Source organism: Myotis myotis, unplaced genomic scaffold (assembly GCF_014108235.1).
Source record: "Myotis myotis isolate mMyoMyo1 unplaced genomic scaffold, mMyoMyo1.p scaffold_m19_p_20, whole genome shotgun sequence".
Lineage (NCBI taxonomy): Eukaryota > Metazoa > Chordata > Mammalia > Chiroptera > Vespertilionidae > Myotis > Myotis myotis.
Window position 1 is genome coordinate 14,971,670 of NW_023416325.1, and position 20,114 is coordinate 14,991,783.

At 48.9% G+C, this 20,114-nt stretch overlaps 1 protein-coding gene across 4 annotated transcripts in view; it reads left to right on the plus strand.

Annotated features, from left to right (window-relative positions):
• The first annotated feature begins 5,404 nt into the window (after positions 1 to 5,404).
• CAMKK2 (calcium/calmodulin dependent protein kinase kinase 2) overlaps positions 5,405 to 20,114 on the plus strand; it is a 46,395-nt gene continuing 31,685 nt past the window's right edge. The window contains exons 1-2 of one of the 4 annotated variants that reach the window (XM_036353604.1): positions 5,405 to 5,589; positions 9,666 to 9,742. The gene's annotated coding sequence lies outside the window, so the exon portion shown is untranslated. The remainder of the gene's footprint in view (positions 5,590 to 9,665; positions 9,743 to 20,114) is intronic. The other 3 variants (XM_036353602.1, XM_036353603.1, XM_036353601.1) reach the window with 3 other exon arrangements.

Sequence of the window (20,114 nt, forward strand, 5' to 3'; positions counted from 1 at the left end):
TTTCTGGGCAAAATTGCCAATATCTTATTAGAAATTGTGCTATCTCTCCACCATTATGTAAATTTGTTTACACATATGGGTATTGGTAGATCTCGTAAGCACAGGTGTTTCTGTTGCTTGAATTTCCTTCTGAAGCATCCCTGCTTTGTAGGATCGAATGGTGCTTTTGTGGGCCCCTGCGTGCTCCTGAGTACATGTTGCTCCCTGACTGAAGTTAAGAAGGAAAAGATGTGTTTACAGTTTTTGGACCAATGACAAGCATATTTCATTCACTCTCTTGGTGTTGGCTTTCTTATATCTTCTGCCTGGTTATATTTTTTTCTATAACTATATGTGAGGGATGGTGATAACTTAAGTCTAGGAATTCATCATGAATAAGGTGATTATAAATTAAGAAAGCGTCTGAAGCTCAAAGTTGTGTAGATGCCATCACTCAAACACACAGTGCATCTAATTTACTCAACCCTGCAATTAAGCAGACGCCGGTCATTGCTCTTTCTGTTCATGAACTTGCTATCCTTGAGTGTTCACAGAAAAACCTGTTTCAAGTCCAAAACAGCAACAAGACACCAACCGAATTTTGCAGCTTCTATCATTGGCTCTTTTCTCTGTTCAATTTAAACCTGCCGCTGGGAAATAATTTATCTCCAAAGCTCTCTGAAGCAGAGTAAAACGACTCCCACTCACTAGAGTGTTTTGCTGGCCAAAGATGGCTGCTCTGGAAACAAGAGATTCAATGTGGAGATAGAGACATTAATTGGTATGTTGATGTTTAAAAATCTTTCCTTAAATTTATTTGAAAGGTTACATCTGTAGAGGGTAAAAATGATATATTCTTAAAGGCTGTATACTAAAATAATTCCTCCTCCCTAGGGGTTACCATAGCTATTACCAGTTTCTTTTTATTCTTCCAAATATATTCTATGTGTTTAAACATTGATTAGATCCTCCCAATCTAAGAAGTGATCTTAATCCCTCTGCCTCAGTGTAAGAAGGCCCAAGAGGTGGGGCAAGGTTGCTCAGCTGACCCTTCAGGTAGTCAGCCAACCTGACCAGGACTGGCTACATCATTTGTGGGGCCCAGTGCAAAGTAAAATTACAAGGCCTATATATTAAGCAGAGCCTTAATACAGAATGCGAAGGGCCCTTAATGCAAAGAGCCCTGTGCAAATGCAGTTTGCGTGCCCGACTCTGCTCTCAGATTGCTCGTTCACCCTGGCAGAATGGAATCCAAAGCTAATATCAAGAGGCCATGGCTCCCCATCATCTGTGACTTAGATTGGTTGACAGGGCCCATCTCCTCCAGGGGAGGATAGTGGGTTAAAAGGAAAGTTGGAAACATCAGTGATCCCCAAACTCAGAATATGTCTGGGTTATAGCTAATTGGCTCCTCCCCGCCTCCCCCCCCCGCCCCCCGGAAGTAAGTCAGACTGGTATAATTAGGGGTATAAAAATTGATGATTTGGTTAAATGGGGGAAAGGATTTGGTGAGGAGGAAATTGCAGCTAAATAGCCAGTGGGCATTTGGGTTTATAAGAGATCTTAGGATGTATTCTCAAAGGGGAGGAGGAGAAAGGTGTGACCAGGCTGGGCATGGTGGGAATTCTACCCAGCACATTTGGTGTTGAGTGTGTCCAGCCTGGGGCAGTGGGAACAAACAGCTTGACACTTCCAGAGGCTCTATTGTAAGTTACTTACGTGTATCAACACATGTAACCTTCACTGCCATCCTAAAAGGTAAAGAATAGCATTAACCCCATTTAACAGGTACAGACTGAGGCGTAAGGAGGTGAAGTCAGTGGCTCCTGCAAGGTTACACAGCTAGTAGGTTCCAGAGCTGAGAATCCTACCTAGTGGGTGCATTACCCAAGAGCTGCCTGTTCCCAGAGTTTGGAGAAGTTTGTTGAACACATAATTGATAATAACAGTTGCCGTTTATCTAGTACTCAATATAGACCAGACCTCCTTTGTGTCCACCTTCATATCCTGAACATTTCTACTGGTTCAGAGTGTCTTAAAATCGGTCCTGATGTTTTTGGTGGTTACACTGATTTTGTTCCTTCTCATAGTATCCCTAAGACAATCCTTCTCATAGTACACCTAAGACAAATGAAGAACTTTGTCTGTGCCATGGCTGACTTCCCCTTTTATACTGTTGTTTGTGTCTGAAACTAACAAACATACCAACCTCACTGCCTGCTGGATTCAAACTTCTCAGGGTCTTTTTTTTTTTTGCCAGCATTTTTCTATTGTCCTGTTGACTGGGAAAGAATTCAGTGAATAGTGGTGTGATTAATCCTGATGTCTCTACCTGGATGTTTAAGGTTTGGGAGGTGGAACCTTCAGTGAACAACACAAGTAGGATACCCAACAGTTTAGGAAGGAGAGGACAGAGCCTTGGCAGGAGCTCTGTCCTAATGGGTGAGATATTTTTAAAGTCTTACTTTTCAGCCCCTCCTCTGTACTGTCCAAGTTTTCTTAAAAAGAAGATTTGGATGCTTTGATTACTTATTTTCCTGGCACTCTCTTGTCAAGACAACAAGCTCTGTGTGCCTAGCATAGTTTTTTTCCTTTCTTTTTTTCTCTCTGGTGTTCCTGGAGGGGAAGCCTCAAAAAACAAAGCCAATTCTTATTTTCCCGTTGCTGAGAAGAAAATGATTTTGAGTGGGATGATTCTTATCACAAGAGGGGCTGAATGTCAATGAAAGACCCTTGTGATGTTCTCTGCCAGTTGTTTTAATTCACTTTAATTAGAAAGGCAACACGGTTGATGGGGCTTTTGCTCTCTGCCAAATGCCTTTGAGTGTTTATATGCCAGGCACTGAGCTATGATCTTTTCCCACACAATTGTATTTATACCCCAAGCCCAGCCTGTGCCCTTGGTTTATTATCCCATTTAGCTGATGAAACCAGAGTCACACGTCCAAGGCCACAGAGCTGATAACTATCAAAGCTGGGATCTGAACTAGGTCTGCATGACCACACGGTTTTCAACCACAAAGCTGAATGTAAACAAATGAATCAGCTGTAGTACCTATTTATATTCCAGGAATTTATAGCTCTATTGGCAAGTCAGAATGCAGTAGTGAAAAGTAAACAATAGCCCAGCCAGCGTGGCTCAGTAGTTGAGCGTCGACCTATGAACCAGGAGGTCACAGTTTAATTCCTGGTCAGGGCACATGCCTGGGTTGCAGGCTCGATCCTCAGTGGGGGGCGTGCAGGAGGCAGCTGAACAATGATTCCCTCTCATCATTGATGTTTCTATCTCTCCCTGTTCCTTCCTCTTTGAAATTAATGAAAATGTATTTTTTTTTAAAAAAATGAAAAATAATGACTGGGTAGCTGAGCATCAAATAAATGGTACAGTCCTTGCTATAGGAGATCAGAGAGGAGAGGACAAGGAGGGCCTGGATCACAGCATTTAAGGAAATTCTCCCAGAAGTTGATTTTGGGGTAGAGTTTAGATTTGAATGGACTCTTTTTTTTACCTTTCTCACATAATTGGCTTCTAACTTTACACAGCTACACGTATAACTAAGTTTCTGCCTGTTTGCTAGTTTAACAAAACACAGGCAATTCAGTAACACGATGTAAACATACAGAATTGTATATTTTAACATGTAACAGGAAAAGGCATCAACCAGTATCTATTTTAGTTTCTTTAGTAAAGCAGGGTTGCCAAACGATTGCCCACAGGCCCAATCTGGCATGCGACCAGTTTTCATGGGGCCTATCAGCTCAGAATGTTTTATACATTTTAAGTGTTTGAAGAAAAATCAAAACAATATTGTGTGATCTGAAAACTATGTGAAATTCAACTTTCAGTGTTGTAAATAAAGTTTCATTGGAACGCAGCCACACACATTCATTTTCTTTTGTCTAGGGCTGCTAGAGTGGCTGAGTTCTTGCCAATACACACATGGTCTGCAAAGCCTAAAATATTTGCTGGCCTTTTACAGAAAAAGTTTGCTGACCCCTGTCACAAAGTTAGACATATTCAGAATATTCCCTGTCAGTCCCAATACATATTTGGGGGAAGAAAATAGAAAAATACAGAATTATGCATTCACCATTCAGAGTTGACAACATTTTGCTATTTGCTTCAAATCCATTTATAAGTAAAAGGCATAAAACTTTACAACATTCATCAAATGACTATAACACATTTCATTGATCTATTCCCCTGATGATCAGTTAGGATGGTTGTTCCCAGGTCTTTTTTTAATATATATATATATATTTTATTGATTTCAGAGAGGAAAGGAGAGGGAGAGAAACATCAATGATGAAACATCAATCATTGATAGGCTGCCTCCTGCACGCCCCCCATTGGGGATCCAGCATATGCCCTGAAGGGGAACCCAGCCTTGACCTCCTGGTTCATAGGCCAACCACTGAGCCACTGGCTCGCTGGGCCCCAGGTCTTTTCTATTCCCAACAAATGCTTGCATGCCCAATAACATCAGGAGGGGTGCTCATCTCATTGGAACGCTCTTGTTTGTAAGCGCCGGAGTGGGGGGGGGGGGGGGAGGGCTGGAAGTACCAGACAAGCTAAACGCCTGCAAAGCCACTCAGTTGACAAAGAGGACTTTGAACCTTTCATTAATTTGGCTCGACTCCCTTTTAAACTCTTGATTCCCCTTTTGGCTGCTTGGCAGGGGTCCGTGAGACACGCCCTGGGTAACTCTTGGTTCAGGACTGGGTTTCCCCAACCACCCAAGGCAGGTCTTTCCCTCCCCTCCCGCGGCAGAGCTGATCCCAGCTGGGACCCTAAACACACACTGAAGGCTCAGGAAGGTAGGACGCTGAAAGGGGTGGCCGTTTGGGAAGAATGTTTCCCACATAACGCATCTGAGTAGTCTTCGGGAAAAGCCAGACTTCATTGGTTTCGTGTAGTTGGTACATCCAGGTGGAGTGGGGCGTGGGGAAGGTACACGATCCCCCAGCATTTAGGGCGGGCCCTGAGCAGTGATGGGGGGTGGGGGGGGAGATGGGCGTGGAAGGGGGTTCCCCCGAAGGGGTGTCCCGCAGCCTCGGGAAACTTTCCGGGGCTCAGCCGCCACCCTGCAGTTCCCGCGTGTGGCTAAAAACAAAACTAAACCAGCCTCCCGAAGGGTGCCGCGGCCGCCGCGGGGAGAACCGGGGCAGGTGCGCGCGGCGGGCGGGGCCCAAGTGGCAGCGTAGCCTCCCGCGCTCGTGCCCCCGGTTGGGTCTCCCCCGCCCTCCCTGGTCCGCGGCCTCCTCCCACCCCTTCCCGGCCCGACCGCAACCCCCTCCACCTCCCCCCTTTTCTTCTTTCCGCCTCGCTGCTACTTTCGTCTCCGGGGGCTCCCGCCTCCTCGCCCTCCCCCGCGCCGGGCCGAACGGCGGGGACGCGCCGAGAGCGGCGGGCGCGGGCGGGTTTCCAGCGGCCGCGGCCAATCCCCGCGCAGCCCGGGGCGGCGTCGCGCCCGAGCAGGGACCGGGGCGGCTCCTCCCGCCCCCGCCCCCCGCGCGCCTGCTGGAGCCGCGCAGAGCGGAGCAGAGCCCCGCGGAGCCGGGGGTGCAGAGCGCGGGAGGCGGCGGCAGCGGTGGCGGCGCGGAGCCCAGGTGAGCTGGCGGGAGCCGGGTAGCGAGCGGGGGACGCAGCCACTGCAACCCCGGCCCCCTCGGCGCCCTCGGCCTCGGGGCGGGGCGACCACTGCCGGGATTGCAGACAAAGCCCGGAGGTCGGCCCCAGGTCCCCTCCACTAAGGGGACCCCACGTGCGCTGTCCCACGCCCCGCCACGTGGGGGCGAGGTCCCGGGCGCCCCTTCCTCCGCATCCTCTGAGCGCCGGGGCCTCGAGGTGGCTTCTCGGCGGCGGGACAGCGCCCTGCCCGGGGTAGCAGGGGCGGTCCCGGAGTTTGGAACCGAGGTCACCGGGGGCCGAGGCAGCCTAGGCCCACCGCCTCGCGCTTGACAGGTGGGGGTGGCTGGAGCGCGCAGGGAAGGAGAGGGCCCATGGAAATGGAGCACCCCACCCCCGCACCCCGCTGGTCCTGGAGGCGAACGCCGGCCCTGGGAGGTTGGACACCTGGCGGCACGACCCCAGGCTTGCAGTTGTGGGGCCGGGACCGTTGCCTCTCCTCTGTGGGCCCTCGGTCCCCGCCCGCTCCCCAAGTCTCTAGGCTGGAACCTCACAGCCTTGGTCCTTTTGACCTAAATTCACCCCGGGCCGCAGACGCTAGCTGTGCGTGCAGCGAGGTGCCTTTGCCGGCATCCTCTGCCTGACTGAGGACGCGGGGATGCCCGGGCGCAGCCCCGCTCAACACTGGGTCTGGATGCCTGGGTTGCCTCCCGCTCCAGCCTTGACCTTTCCCTGGCTCCCCAGCTTCTGCACTGCCTAGTTTGGGAAGTAGGGCGTTTTCTCATCTTTGCCAGCCATCCTGGCTGCTCTCAGTTGGTGCTGAAGAGGATGCACCTCAGCCCCTCCTATGTCCCCCATAAGGTTGGGGGGGGGGGGTGGTGGGTGGAGTTCGGGTGGGTGGAAACTCAGTGTGTCAGCAAGAGAGGGGCATGCTGGCCTCAGGGTGGGACATGCAGTGTGGAAGGGGGTTCCTCCTTAGAGGCAACTTTTGCCTTCCTCAGCCTGGTAGTCCCCACAGTCCTAGGGGTAGAAACTTCTTGTGCCCCAGAGCTGTGCCGTCAGTTCCTACTCCCCTCTCCTGGCTATGCTTGCCCTCCAGTGAAGAAGAGGACAGCTCTGTGTCCCCACAGACATCCTTGTTCCCAGGGGAAGGCAGGGCCGTAGGAAGGGGAGGGCTTTGGGAGAGTTAGACCCCTTCTCCAAGCCACCCCACAAAACATGCAATTTAAGAATAAACAGTGTATATGCTATGCAAATGCAGCCTCTTGCTGAGCCCGAACCCTCCATTTAGATTGCTCTCATAAACCCTTTCTATACAGAAAGCAGCCATTTGCAGAGAGCACACGACACATTTTTAAATAAAAAACAGCCACCATTTGATGGGCTCCTAAGTCCGGTGCTGTGTGTTATTTGCATGATCTCATTTAATGTCTAAAAATATCCTATGAGGTTTGAGATTTTTATCCCCATTGTAGAGATGAGAAGATTGAGGCTTGAAATCATCCTGCAGTGTTGCCAGGAGTTAGCCCCATTTACGGAGGGGCTCAGAGAGGTTAAGTGACTTGCCCAGGGTCACACGGTGAACCCAAATATGTCAGGTCTTCGAGCCTTTGTACTTGATCACCTGTTGTAGAGCAGGGACTCTTGCCAGGCCACCCTCAGCTTCTTGAGGAGCCTAGATTTGTTTACCGAACCAGCCCGTGAGGACTCAGGTCCAAGCAGGCCTGGTGGTCATGCTGATCAGCTTAGGCTTGTCTTCTTGCCAGGTTGTTAACGGTCTGGCAGCCAAATATATTTACTAATAACTGCAGGTCTTAGCAGGGTGGTCCCAACTTCCCGGCCAGTGTTTGGGAAAGTGTGGGGCGACTTTTGGTTTCAAAATGATGCTGAGCACGCCTGGTTTGGGGGAGCAGGAGCCAGGGATGCCAAAAGTCCTCCAGGCAGGCCAGATCTTTGGCAGACATGAAGAATTGCCCCGTCTTAAACGCCAGGAGTACCCCTGTTGAGGAATTCCTGGAGGGATAAGTGTTGTGGGAATGAGGGGAGCAGAGGGCAGTGGGGGGTTCTGGAGAAATCCCTTCTGCCTGGTGTCAGTCCAGGAGACTCCCTGAAGGAGGTGTCATTTGTGCAGAGTCTTGAAGAATGGGCTAAAGAGTGGCGTTTGGATGGGAGGAGGAGGGGAGGGGGATAGGACAGCATGACCTGGCCCCCAGGAAAACTTTCTGCAGCCTCCTCCGTGGGCTGGCGGGTGGGGAGGCACCTCCCTCAGGAGGGAGGGATGGATGGGCCAGGTGGCGTGGGCCAAGCCTATTTTCTTGGCATTTGAACTTAAATGTTAACATGGACCACAGAGTTTCCTGTATTCCCCCACGAACCCATTTCATGGAGGGATTCAGTGAAGTTCAGTAATTTGTTTGGGGTCACTGGTGACCGTCTCCCTGGCATGCCTTCCTCTTGTGGCCATGGGTAGCATATGGTTCCCATTTCCTTTCCCGATCCTGGAGATTTGGGGCAAACGCTATTTCAGATGTTCCTTTGGGTCAGAGGGCCTTGTATTGCTATTTCTTTGCAGATGTCTTGCTTTCCCAATAGCTCCTCTCTTTGGACCGGGTTAGAGAGGCCTGACTCCGCAGGCTGCAGGAGTCTTTGCCTGCGTTTCTGTGCCTTCATTCCTGGAAGTTGGGAAAATTTCCTTATGGAATGGGCTTTCCTTCTTTTGGGCTGTGCTAGTTACCCCACTGACCTGATAATAATATGGGGCCTTTTGTGTCTGGCTTCTTTCATGGAATATTTTCAAGGTTCCTACAAGCCGTAGAATATATCAGTGCTTTCTGTTTATGGCTGAGTAATACTCCTGTGGGTGGATGGACCACATTTTGTTTCTCCATCGTTTTTTTTCTACCATGAGGGCTTTTTAAGGCCACTTTATTCCTCTGCCTCTGCAGCCCCCAATTAATAAACTCTGGGCATACGACATTATTTTGTCATTCCATTTGCAGGGAGAGGGTGATAGAAGAAAGATTCTCTGAAATCAATTGGGGATCAGCTTCCTGGAACCAGGTTTTTGGGACTACCTTAATTTCATCCCCACCTACTCTTCCTCAGGAATCCTAGCTCCCTTCTAAGCCCATCACCCCCCTGGGGGCAGTGCACAAGTATTACATAAGTATGATTTTTAGGGAGTCCTTCTTAAAAAAATTTCTTTTTATTGATTTCGGAGAGTTAAGGAGAGGAGGTGAGAAATACAAACATCAAAGATGAGAGAGAATCATTGATCAGCTGCCTCCTGCACGCCCCTTACTGGGGATGGAGCCCACAACCCAGGCATGTACCCTGACCGGGAATTGAACCTCCACCTCCTGGTTCATAAGTCAATGCTCAACCACTGAGCCATGTCAGCTGAGCTTCAGGGAGTCTCAATGTCATTTAGGTCCATTCTTTTCAGTCACCATGATATGTCTAGTATGGGCCCCCAAGTAATTTCAGTGGTGTATATTCTGGGACACTTTTTCCAGGTAAGTAAATATACAGAGTAAAGAAAGATCTGGGGCAGACGCTATTTCAGATTTTCCTTTGGTAGACCGTGCCCTAACTCAGTGGTCGGGTGGAGCCACATCAGTCTCCCTTGATGCCCATTCAAGCAGCTGAGCACCCTGAAAACTGAACTGGAGAAGCCCAGAAAAGACCAGCCCCCCCACCCCTCCCACTTTTGGGGGCCTTAACTATGAGCCAAGCTGTATGCTGGGCACTTTCATATAGAACAGGGGTGGGGAACCTTTTTTCTGTCAGGGACCATTTGGATATTTATAACGTCATTTGCAGGTCATACAAAATTATCAACTTAAAACTTAGTCTGTTATATTTGGTCAAACATTTATTTATTTATTTTTCATGTTCCATATTGTTTTTATTTATTTTTATTTTTATTTTTTTTTTAAATTGTTTTATTGCTTAAAGTCTTACAAAGGGTATTACATATGTCTCCTTTTTCCCCCCGCCCTTGACAATCCCCTGGTTGGTCAAACATTTAATTAACTCACCCCTCATGCCTTGGCAGGGCCAGACCAAATGATTTGCCGGTCCGGACGTTCCCCACGCCTGATATAGAAGATCGACTGGACAGCTACCCTCAAGGTAGGCCACATTAGCTCCATTTTACAGATGAGAAAATCAAGACTCAGGTCCCTGGAGATCTGTTTGGTTTCCTGACAGGCTCTCTTGACCTCGTCGTGCTGGCAAAGGTTGCCCATTTTCTCATGGAGTGGACGTCGCCTCCTCCAGGAGGTTATGCATAGAAATAATTTCCGAACGGTTTTGCTCTCTGAAAAAATAAGAGTTTGAACGAGTAGTTTTTTCCTTCGTCCCTGATTGGATCCCTTCCTCAACAAAATGAAAGAAACATAAAAAGGCATATTTAAAAGGAGGTGAGTGGGTGAGTCTTCGAAGGGAAGACGCACCCCCTGCTCTGGCATTCCCTGCTGGGTGATGTTAATGACCAAAATGAGGAAGGAATGATTTTCGCCACTGACGTTTTCCGTTTCAACGCGTTTGTGTTTGTAGTGTTGCCGATGAGTTTTTTTTTTTATTCAATTATGAAACATTTTAAGCACAGAGAAAAGCCAAAGTTTTGTGTTGTTGACTGGCTTGTGTTTTTGGAAGGCTGGAAGGAGGCCCAGTAGTTGATGGAAAGAGGGCAGAACGGGGTCCTGGCGCTGAAGCTCTGGTGAGCTTCCACTGAGCCAACCAGCACTTCTGGGGGCTGGTGACAAGCTCTGCCCTGGGGACTGAGGAAGGTGGGGGCTTGGTCTCTGTCCCCCAGGAGCTCCCAGGTGAGTGGTCTGAACTCCTGGGGAGTGCTTTGGAAGAGATAAAGGAGTCTAGCATTTTCCATTTTGAAAAGGAAAGAAAATCCCAAGAGTCTGTGGTGCCCCCACCCCCACCCCACCCCATCCTGAAAGCTGTCGGGAAACTATTTTTATGTTGTCTGTTTTTATCCTGTTGGCTTCTGTAAATAGTGGCGAGATGGCAGTGGGAGAGAGAAACATGCTAATTGCAAATTTAAGGGGAGAGAAGGACTGTCCCTTAAGGAAATGAGAAATGGGGGCGCTGGGATGCCAAAGTCTTTGTGGCTGGGACACAGGTAGGAAGCAAGCGGGCAGGAAGGGGCATTGTGGGTGGTGCCTGAGATAAGCCTCTGCTGCCGGAGTTTAAATGGGGAACCGGTGGTTTGAGTGGGGGGCAGGGTGTTGGGGGAAGGACGCCTCCCTTATGCTTTCTTAAAGGTACTTGGGGGTTTTACCTTCAGTACCTCTGGTGGAAAGTTTCACTTAGATTCATCCCAGACAGCTCTCCCACCCTTTAGGTCCAGGTGTGGAGGACAGGGTTAGGACTCCAGAGCCGCTCCCAGCCCGCCTTTGCCCCTGGCTGGGGTTGCTTTGTGCTGGAGGCTGGGGAAAGAGAGAGGATCAGGGGTGGGCAAACTTTTTGACTCGAGGGCCACAATGGGTTCTTAAACTGGACCGGAGGGCCGGAACAAAAGCATGGATGGAGTGTTTGTGTGAACTAATATAAATTCCAAGTAAACATCGTTACATAAAAGGGTACGGTCTTTTTTTTTTTTTTAGTTTTATTCATTTCAAACGGGCCGGATTCGCCCGCTGGCCGTAGTTTGCCCGTAGTTTGCCCACGGCTGAGCTAGATTGAACATCGCCCCCAAAAGCAGGGAAGAGGGAGGGAGGAGGGCCATGGGTGGGCAGGGTGCCGATGCCTGTGGATTTCTGTGGCTTCTGAGTTGGCCCCCTCTGTCTCTGATTTGCTAAGCTGCAGCATGTTAGAGTCGAAGTCTTTTTCTTCTCATTAAAAATTGCAATTCCAGTTTCGCTGCCTCTTGTTTTGGGCCAGTGAAAGATTGGGAGGGATTCAATGAGAGGAGAGGAAGGAAGGAAGGGAGGGAGGGAGGGAGGGAGGGAGGGAGGGAGGGAGATGGTTCCTACCTCCCTTTTCCAAATACCCCCACCCCACATTCATACTTCCTCACTCTTCAAGGCCACCAGTACACACCTGTCTTTAGATACCTGGCTGCTTGATTGGGGTCCCTCTCCGTGGTGCTTTATCATTGACTGAACAGTAGCTGCCTAGCAACTCTTAAGACAGCTGACCTTCTTGCTCCGTAAGCATCCAGGGCTGCAGGGAACTAGGGCTTCAGGGGTCAGGACACCTGGTTCTTGTTCTGGCCCAGCCCGGAACATTTCACCTTCCTGGGTCGCAGCAACCCCATCTGCAGCCCTGGCGTGCCGATCCTGAAAGCTGAGAGAGCGTGCAGATTGTTATGACACAAACGAGCAAGGATGCGAAATGATACTGTAATTACATTAATTTTGTGAGAAAGTGATGCCTGTGGACAACAGAGGGGAAGATGAAGAGTTAAGTTAGTATGGTGGGATTAGAGATAAAACATTTTTTTTAAAAAATATATTTTATTGATTTTTTACAGAGAGGAAGGGAGAGAGATAGAGAGTTAGAAACATCGATGAGAGAGAAACATCGATCAGCTGCCTCCTGCACACCTCCTACTGGGGATGTGCCCGCAACCCAGGTACATGCCCTTGACCGGAACCGAACCCGGGACCCTTCAGTCCGCAGGCCGACGCTCTATCCACTGAGCCAAACCGGTTTCGGCGAGATAAAACACTTTTGTTGTAATATAAATTAAAACCAATTCAGGGGCTTGAACTTGATGGCCACCGAAGTGCTTTCTTGGCAGCAGCTTCCATTTGGGGAGCGTATACTGTGTGCAGGGGCCTGTGTCCCGAGTGAGGTGGGTATTGTCCCCAAGGTCACATGACTAAGAAGAGGGGTTCTGCTGAGCCTGGTCACAAAGTTCTACCTCTTCTAGGAGCCTTTGATTTCGCCCAAAGCACTGTGTGATTGTGGGCCAGTCACTCAGACTCTCTGTGCCATCACCCGTGAAATAGGCATGGTACAGTACCTAGCTCGTACAGTTGTTGTGATGATTAAATGAGATGAGACATGCAGAGTGCTTAGAATAGCACCTGGCACTCGGCAAGCACTCAGGAAGGCTAGCCGTGACTCTCATTGCATCCACCACTATCGTAGCAGCTGCTACAGTGGGGCAGCTCTTCTGTTGGAAAGTGCTGGTTAGTTTTTTCTCTTCACTCTGTCCTGTTCATCCGTCCTTCCCCATCCTTGATTTTAATTTTTTTTAAGATTAAAGAGAGAGATGGAGGAAGAGAGAGAGAGAGAGACTTTGGAACTACTGGTTGAGGTGAAGGCTATCTTGTAGCTGCCTGGCAATTTGGCCTGGTTGGGAGCCTTAAGGTGTAGAGAACTGATTGATCATCTGGCAGGGAGCTTAGTAAAGAAGTTTTGTTTAAAAGAAAGAGAGAGGGAAGGGAAGGGGAGGGGAGGGGAGGGGAGGGAAAGGAAGGGAAGGGAAAGGAAGGTGTTTTAATCCTCATCCAAGGATATGTTTTCTTATTGATTTTAGAGTGAGAGGAAGGGAGAGAGGGAGAGAAACATGTATGTGAGAGAGAAACATCGATTGGTTGCCTCCCCTACGTGGGATTGAACCTGCAACCGTTTGGTATATGGGATAATGCAGCAGCCAACTGAGCCACCAGGCCAGGGTGTGAAGAAGCTTTTCTGTCAATCCTTCCTGTGTCATCTGTCAGTCAGGATACTTGGTTGTGAGTGACAGAAAACGGATCCCAAACTAACCTACGCAAAAATGGGAGTTTATTGAGTCATGTAGTTACAAACTCCTGTGGTATATGGGCTTCAGGCATGGCTGGATCCAGGTACCCAAACAATTACCTCCTATCTCAGTTCTCCTCTATCTGTTGCCTCTCTTCCCGCTCAGTCAACTTCATTCTAAGGCCAGGTTCTCCTCAACCCCTGACACTCTAGAAGTATATCCTCATTGCGCTAAGTTCCACAGAAAGAGACATTCTTTTTTTTTTATTATTATTAATATTTCTACAAAAACCTTAAAATTAGACTTGGTAGACTGACTTGGATCACACACCTACTCTTGAATCAGTCACTTGACCAGAGCAGTTGATGCCCAGTTGACCAGGCTTGAGTCATACGGGAGCTACTGAAGCTGGTGGTGCAGACAGCTCCAGGGAGTGGCCTTTCACACGGAAGGATGGGTTTCCAGACAGAAACCAGGCCACTGTTATCAGACTAAAGGCGCACAGGCCAGCTAAAGAAAGCTTCTGGCTTTCTGAGTGGCCTTGGGATGCATGAAACAAACAATGACCTCTAGCTAATATTTATTGAGTGCCAATGATAATCTAGGAAGTTTTAGAACATGGAGTTCATCAATAAACAAGAGAGGCAAAGCCACAGACCTAAGTGACGTCAGATCAGTGTCGCCATGCCCAGACCCTGTGCATTGCTTTCCGAGCACCGTGAGACGCGGTGCCGTGGCCCTCTCTCCTCACACAGGCCGTGGTCTCAGGAAGGCGGAAGACTGGGCTCCCCGCGATGAGAGATTTGGGCCCAGCCTGGCCACAGTATGTGGACATTGCAAGACTGCACCAGTAATTTTCAGTCCCTTCCTGGAGAACTCAGATCAGTTTTAGCTCTGCCTAGTACCTCTGTGTGACTTTGGGCAAGTCATTATACTTTATGGGCCTTCATTTTCTCTTGGGTGAGATGAAATGGTTGGAGCAGGTGACCACCGATCCCTGGTCTGGGAGGCAACTAATCAATATCTCTTTCACATAGATGTTTCTCTCTCTCTGTTCCTCTCCCTCACCCTCTCCCTCTCCTTTCCTCTCTCTCTAAAATCAATTTTTTAAACAATATATTTTATTGATTTTTCACAGAGAGGATGGGAGAGGGATAGAGAGTTAGAGACATCAATGAGAGAGAAACATCCATCAGCTGCCTCCTGCACACCCCCTACTGGGGATGTGCCTGCAACCAAGGTACATGCCCTTAGCCGGAATCGAACCCAGGACCCTTCAGTCCACAGGCTGACGCTCTATCCACTGAGCCAAACCGGTCAGGGCTAAAATCAATTAAAAAAAAAATAAAGTATGTCTGTTTTGTTTGTCCAACACATAGTGGGTTCTCAATAATCACTTGATGAAAGAACCTATAGGTGAGTGACTTTTCTTTAGGGCCTCCCTGGGCCTCAGTTTCCCCACATGGGAGAGGATATGGCTAACCATGCCTGCTATCCCAGGAAGGGTGTCATCCCTGGCTTTGGGGACCCTGCACTGTGTGTGTGTATGTGTGTGTGTGTGTGTGTGTGTGTGTGTGTCTCCCGGCAAGACCTTGGCACCCTCACTGGCTGCCTGCTGCGTTGTGGCTCCCGTGGAGGCCTCTGCATTCGGTGAACAGGTGCAGGTTGGAAACGGCCTCCAGGAAATGGGACAGTGCTTCCTGGCAGAGGAAGGAGCGCTTCCCTCCATCCTGGCCCTGAGCCTGGGTTCATCTGCTCCAGGGAGAGTCCGGTTGCTCAATTGTGCTGCCCTGTGAGAGGACAGGGGAGCTCGGGCTGGCAGCCAAGGGCGGTGGGGAAGGCCTTCGGGGCTGGGGGAGGGACCCGGGTTGGGGCAGGAGGCTCAGGGGAGAGGCCTCTTGGCATTTTGTCCAACCTTAGCATCTATGCAGAGAGGCCCTCTTACAATGGGGCCCTGAAATCAAATGCTCAGCAGTCCCTCCCTCTCCCCCACAGGGGCCCCGGGAGGATTACATGACCCTGGCAGAGCCATTAGCCTAGTGTGGTGCATGATAAGTGCTCATCTGGGTGTTAGCTGTTGCTGCTGTTATGCTAACCATTGTCTTTGTGTACTTTTTCCTCTTTGGGCGTGTGTTGACAGGTTCTATCAAATCCTCACAGGGCCTGTGACCTTATAGGGTTTGTGACCTCCACTCTTGCAGGGGTCTGTGGCAGAAGTTCCTATTATTGTCAGGCTGAATGCCCAAGCCCTTGCCTGCCAGGCCTCACTGCGGACCAGTGGCCTCCAGGTGGCCTTGAGATCTGAGACCCAGACACACCTGCCCCTGCAGCACACAGGCGCCCAGCTCAGTCTCGGCCAGTGTATATCTCTTCTCCTCCCTCCTCCAGACCTCAATGGCCAAGGCCAAGGCTAGGCCAGGTGCCAGCTTGTCAGGGAGACTGATTAAAGCAGCTTTTCCGGGGGGTGAGGTGGGGAGGGGGAGGTTTGGTGTCCTTGGCCTGGAGTGGAAATCAATAAGCAATTGTTTCTCTCTTGGCAAGAAAAGCAAATCTCCATTAACGTTCTCAGGTGCTGCCAGGCTCGCTTTCTTTTCAGGAACTCTGCCGCCCTGGCAGAGGTGGCTCTGGGTGGGAGGACGGGCCACACGGCCAGGGCTCCGGGAGCCACACAAGAGCAGGCTGGCCCTAGCTGGTTTGGCTCAGTGGATAGAGCATCGGTCTGCAGACTGAAGGGTCCCGGGTTCAATTCCAGCCAAGGGCACATGCCCAAGTTGTGCACTGGATCCCCAGTGGGGGGCACGCAGGAGGCAGCTGATCAATCATTCTCTCATCATTGATGTTTCTCTTTCTCTCTCCCTCTCCCTTCTTCTCTGAAATAAATCAATAAAAATATATTAAAAAAAAAAAAGAACGGATTGGTGTCTTGGACATCAGTACCTCCTAGGAACATTCTGGAACACAGCCTGGCAGTAGTAAGCATTGAATAGGCATTTGTGGAAATAATAGCTTTTTGACCACTTGACCATGTACCAGGCAGGATATTGAGTGAGGGTCCATTTAATAGTCCTCATGACTATTGGGTGAGTGCCCATTTTATAGATAAGAACCTGAGGCCGAGAGCGGCTAAGTCACTTGTCCAAGCCAGCTCAAGCAGTTGAACTTCAGGGGCCCTGCTTTTCCCCTCCTGGGAGACAAGAACCATAAAAGGGATATGTAATGTAATAGCAGCGGGTTCACAGAAAACATTGAACTTAGGTTTTATTCTTTTTTTTTTTAAAATATATTTTATTGATTTTTTACAGAGAGGAAGGGAGAGAGATAGAGAGTTAGAAACATCAATGAGAGAGAAACATCGATCAGCTGCCTCCTGCACATCTCCCACTGGGGATGGGCCCGCAACCCAGGTACATGCCCTTGACCGGAATCGAACCTGGGACCTTTTCAGTCCACAGGCTGACGCTCCACCCACTGAGCCAAACCGGCTTCGGCAGGTTTTATTCTTTTTAAAAAAATATATTTTATTGATTTTTTACAGAGAGGAAGGGAGAGGGATAGAGAGTTAGAAACATCGATGAGAGAGAAACATCCATCAGCTGCCTCCTGCACACCCCCTACTGGGGATGTGCCCGCAACCAAGGTACATGCCCTTGACCGGAATCGAACCTGGGACTCTTCAGTCCGCCCGCGGACGCTCTAGCCACTGAGCCAAACTGGTCAGGGCGGGTTTTATTCTTTAACTGATAGGGAAGCCAAGACAGGACCACAGTTGAGACTCCTTTCTCAGATATTCTGATGCACGCTCCCCCTCTCTCACCCCACAGATAGCCTTATCATCCTAAGTCCTATCATGGCTACAGTTATCTTCTTTCCAATTTTTACTTTTAAACTAAAGGTACATACAGTGAAAAGTCAGCCCCTCCCACCTAGTTTCCCCACTTGTGCAAACCAAGGGAGGCCACTGTTAACCATTGTCTCATGTCCCTTTCCAGAAAAGTGCTCTGCACGTGCAATCATGAACGCGTGTGTGGCCTTTCCCCCTGCGCCGGCAGCAGCATACTAATGCGTTCGTTTCCCCCCTGTAATAAATGGTGTGTCTTGGAGCTCATTCACATTAGGGTGTGTAGAGTCACCTCTTTTAAAAGAAAAGCATGGTTTTCTCCTGGGGTACGTGCACCTCATTTTCATTTTATTTCCTCAGTCCCCTGTGGATGGCCCTTTCAAACCACATTACCAAAACCGTCTCATTTTTTTTGTGTGTGTATGAGATTGCCTGTAGATAAATACTCGGGTGCGGAATTGCTAAGTCAAAGGTCTGCATTTGGGATTTTGCTAAATATTGGCGAATTTCTCTTTGTGAGGATGGTGCCAATTCATACTCCCTGTGGCCTCACCAAAATAGTGTTGTTGTTATTATATTTTTTGGCCTTGTCTATCCCATAGTTGGAAAAAGTGGTTTTCATTGCAGTTTTACGATGATTTCCTTTTTTAATTTTCACCGAGGATATTTTTTTCCATTGGTTTTTAGACAGTAGAAGGTAGTGGGAGGGACAGAGAGAGAGAAACATAGATTTGAGAGAGAGACATGGATTGGTTGCCTCCCGACCGGGGCCGGGGATCAAGCCTACAACCGAGGTTCATGCCCTTGACTGGAATTGAACCTGTGACCCTTCAGTCTGCGGGCTGACGCTCTAACCACTGAGAAAAACTGGCTAGGGTTTATTTTCTCGATTTCGGTAAAATATACATAACAGGAAATTTACAATTTTAATCATTTTTTATGTGTATCAGTTAGTGGTTTTAGTTCAATTCACAATGTTGTGCAACCATCATCACTACTTCTAGAATTTTTTTTATCACCTCAAACAGAAATTCTGTACCCCATAAGCAATGATTCCCTGTTCCCCGCTCCACCAGCCCCTGCTCACCTCTACTCTACTTTCTGTCTCTATGAATTTGCCTACTCTTGGTATCTCGTATAAGTGAAATCATACGGTGTTTGTCTTTTAATATCTAGCTTGTTTCACTTAGCACATGTCAGAACTTCATTCCTTCTTTATGGCTGAATAATATTGCATTGTATGGTTAGACCACATTCTGTTTATCCATCATCAGTTGATGGACCCTTGGGTTGTTTCCACCTTTTGGCTATTGTGAATTGTGCTGCTGTGAACATGAGTGTCTGTGTATCTGTTTGAATCCCTGCTTTCCATTCTTTTGGGCATATACTTAGTGGAAGACTTGCTGGGGCACGCGGTCATTCTATGTTGAACGTTTTGAGGACCCACCAAACCATTTTATGGGAGTTTGACTTTGTAATTCTCCTAACAGCGGCCACGCGTCGTGTCACGTGATTGGCTTTTTGTTGTTCTTTTACTGTGAACTCTGTATTCATAAATTGTGCCCGTGTCCAGGCTGGGACACACGGTTATTTCCTCATGGCTGTTCCGTTGGTCTTTCCTCGCTGCATGAGAGCAGGGAGCCCATCTGCCTACATCGCTTTCTAAATGGGCTGACATAGAAGCTGTTCCTGAAATACCTCTTTTAGAACGGTCCCAGGAGGGCAAGTGACATTTCTCTGCCCCTCTTCTACTTCCTCCGGGGAGCCCTGGCTTTCTGCTCCCATCTGTACCTTCCTCTTTATCCCCTCACTGCCACCCAGTGTCATCAGGAGATAATTTATTCATAACATCTCTCCACTGAGCACCTTTGTAATGTGGTGATCAGCACGAAGCTGGCACCGTCCACATCTGGGGAGGTACTCCCCGAGTCCCAGCAGCACCTATGACAATTGTCCAGCAGAATTGGTTGAGCACGTGAACCAAAGTTTAATAATCTTCCGTCCCAGAGACGGAAGGAATTGACAGTCTTCAGGGAGTGCATTGGTCTTTTTTTAAAAATTAACCATTTAAAAATATACAAGGCAGTGGCATTTAGTACATTCACAATCTATCCAGTTCCAGAACATTTTCCTCACCCCAAAAGGAAACCCTGTCCCGGTTAGCAGTCACGCCCATTCTGCCCAACACCTCCCCAGTCCTAGGCAGCCACTAATCTCCACTCTGTCTCTGAGGATTTGCCTATTCTAGGCGTTTTGTATAAATAGAACCATACAGATGTGACCTTTGGGTCTGGTTTCCTTCGCGTAGCATGATGATTTTGAAGCGCATCTAGATTGTAGCACATGCCAGGGTTTCGTTTCTTTTTAGGCCCGAATCCTTTGCATTGTGTGGCTGGGTCCTGTTGTGCTTTATCCGTTGTTCTGTGGGTGGACGTGGAGGTTGTATACCTCGGAACAGAGTTGCTCGGTCATGTGGTACTTCTCTGTTTAATTTTTTGAGGAACCACCAAGCTATTTTGATATCCATGTTCTTGACCCCATGTTTGCCTCACATCTGGCAGGCACCAGCTGGGGCCTGAACTAGGAAAACCGCGCCTGGCTCCTTGGGTAACACAGACTGCCCTGGCTCCCACTGTCCGGGCCCCCATCCTTTGTCCGATGTGACCCCTGACCCCCACTTGTTGGTTGAGGATCGTTGGCCAGGAGACCCAACTGCTGTGTACGTGGGCTTTGCATCAGGAGACCTTGGACATAATCCCCTTCCTTCTCTCAGGCCTCAGCTTCTTCGCCTTTTACAGTATGGGGCTATGACAGCCAACCAGCAGCCTCGTGTGCTTGTGAGATTATGCTGATGTGCAGATGTTTTGTAAACTGTGAAGTGCTGTTTGAATCATCCCCGTGGTGAAGTGATGCAGCCTGGAGGTGTTCCATTTGGCCTACCCAGTATTCAAAAA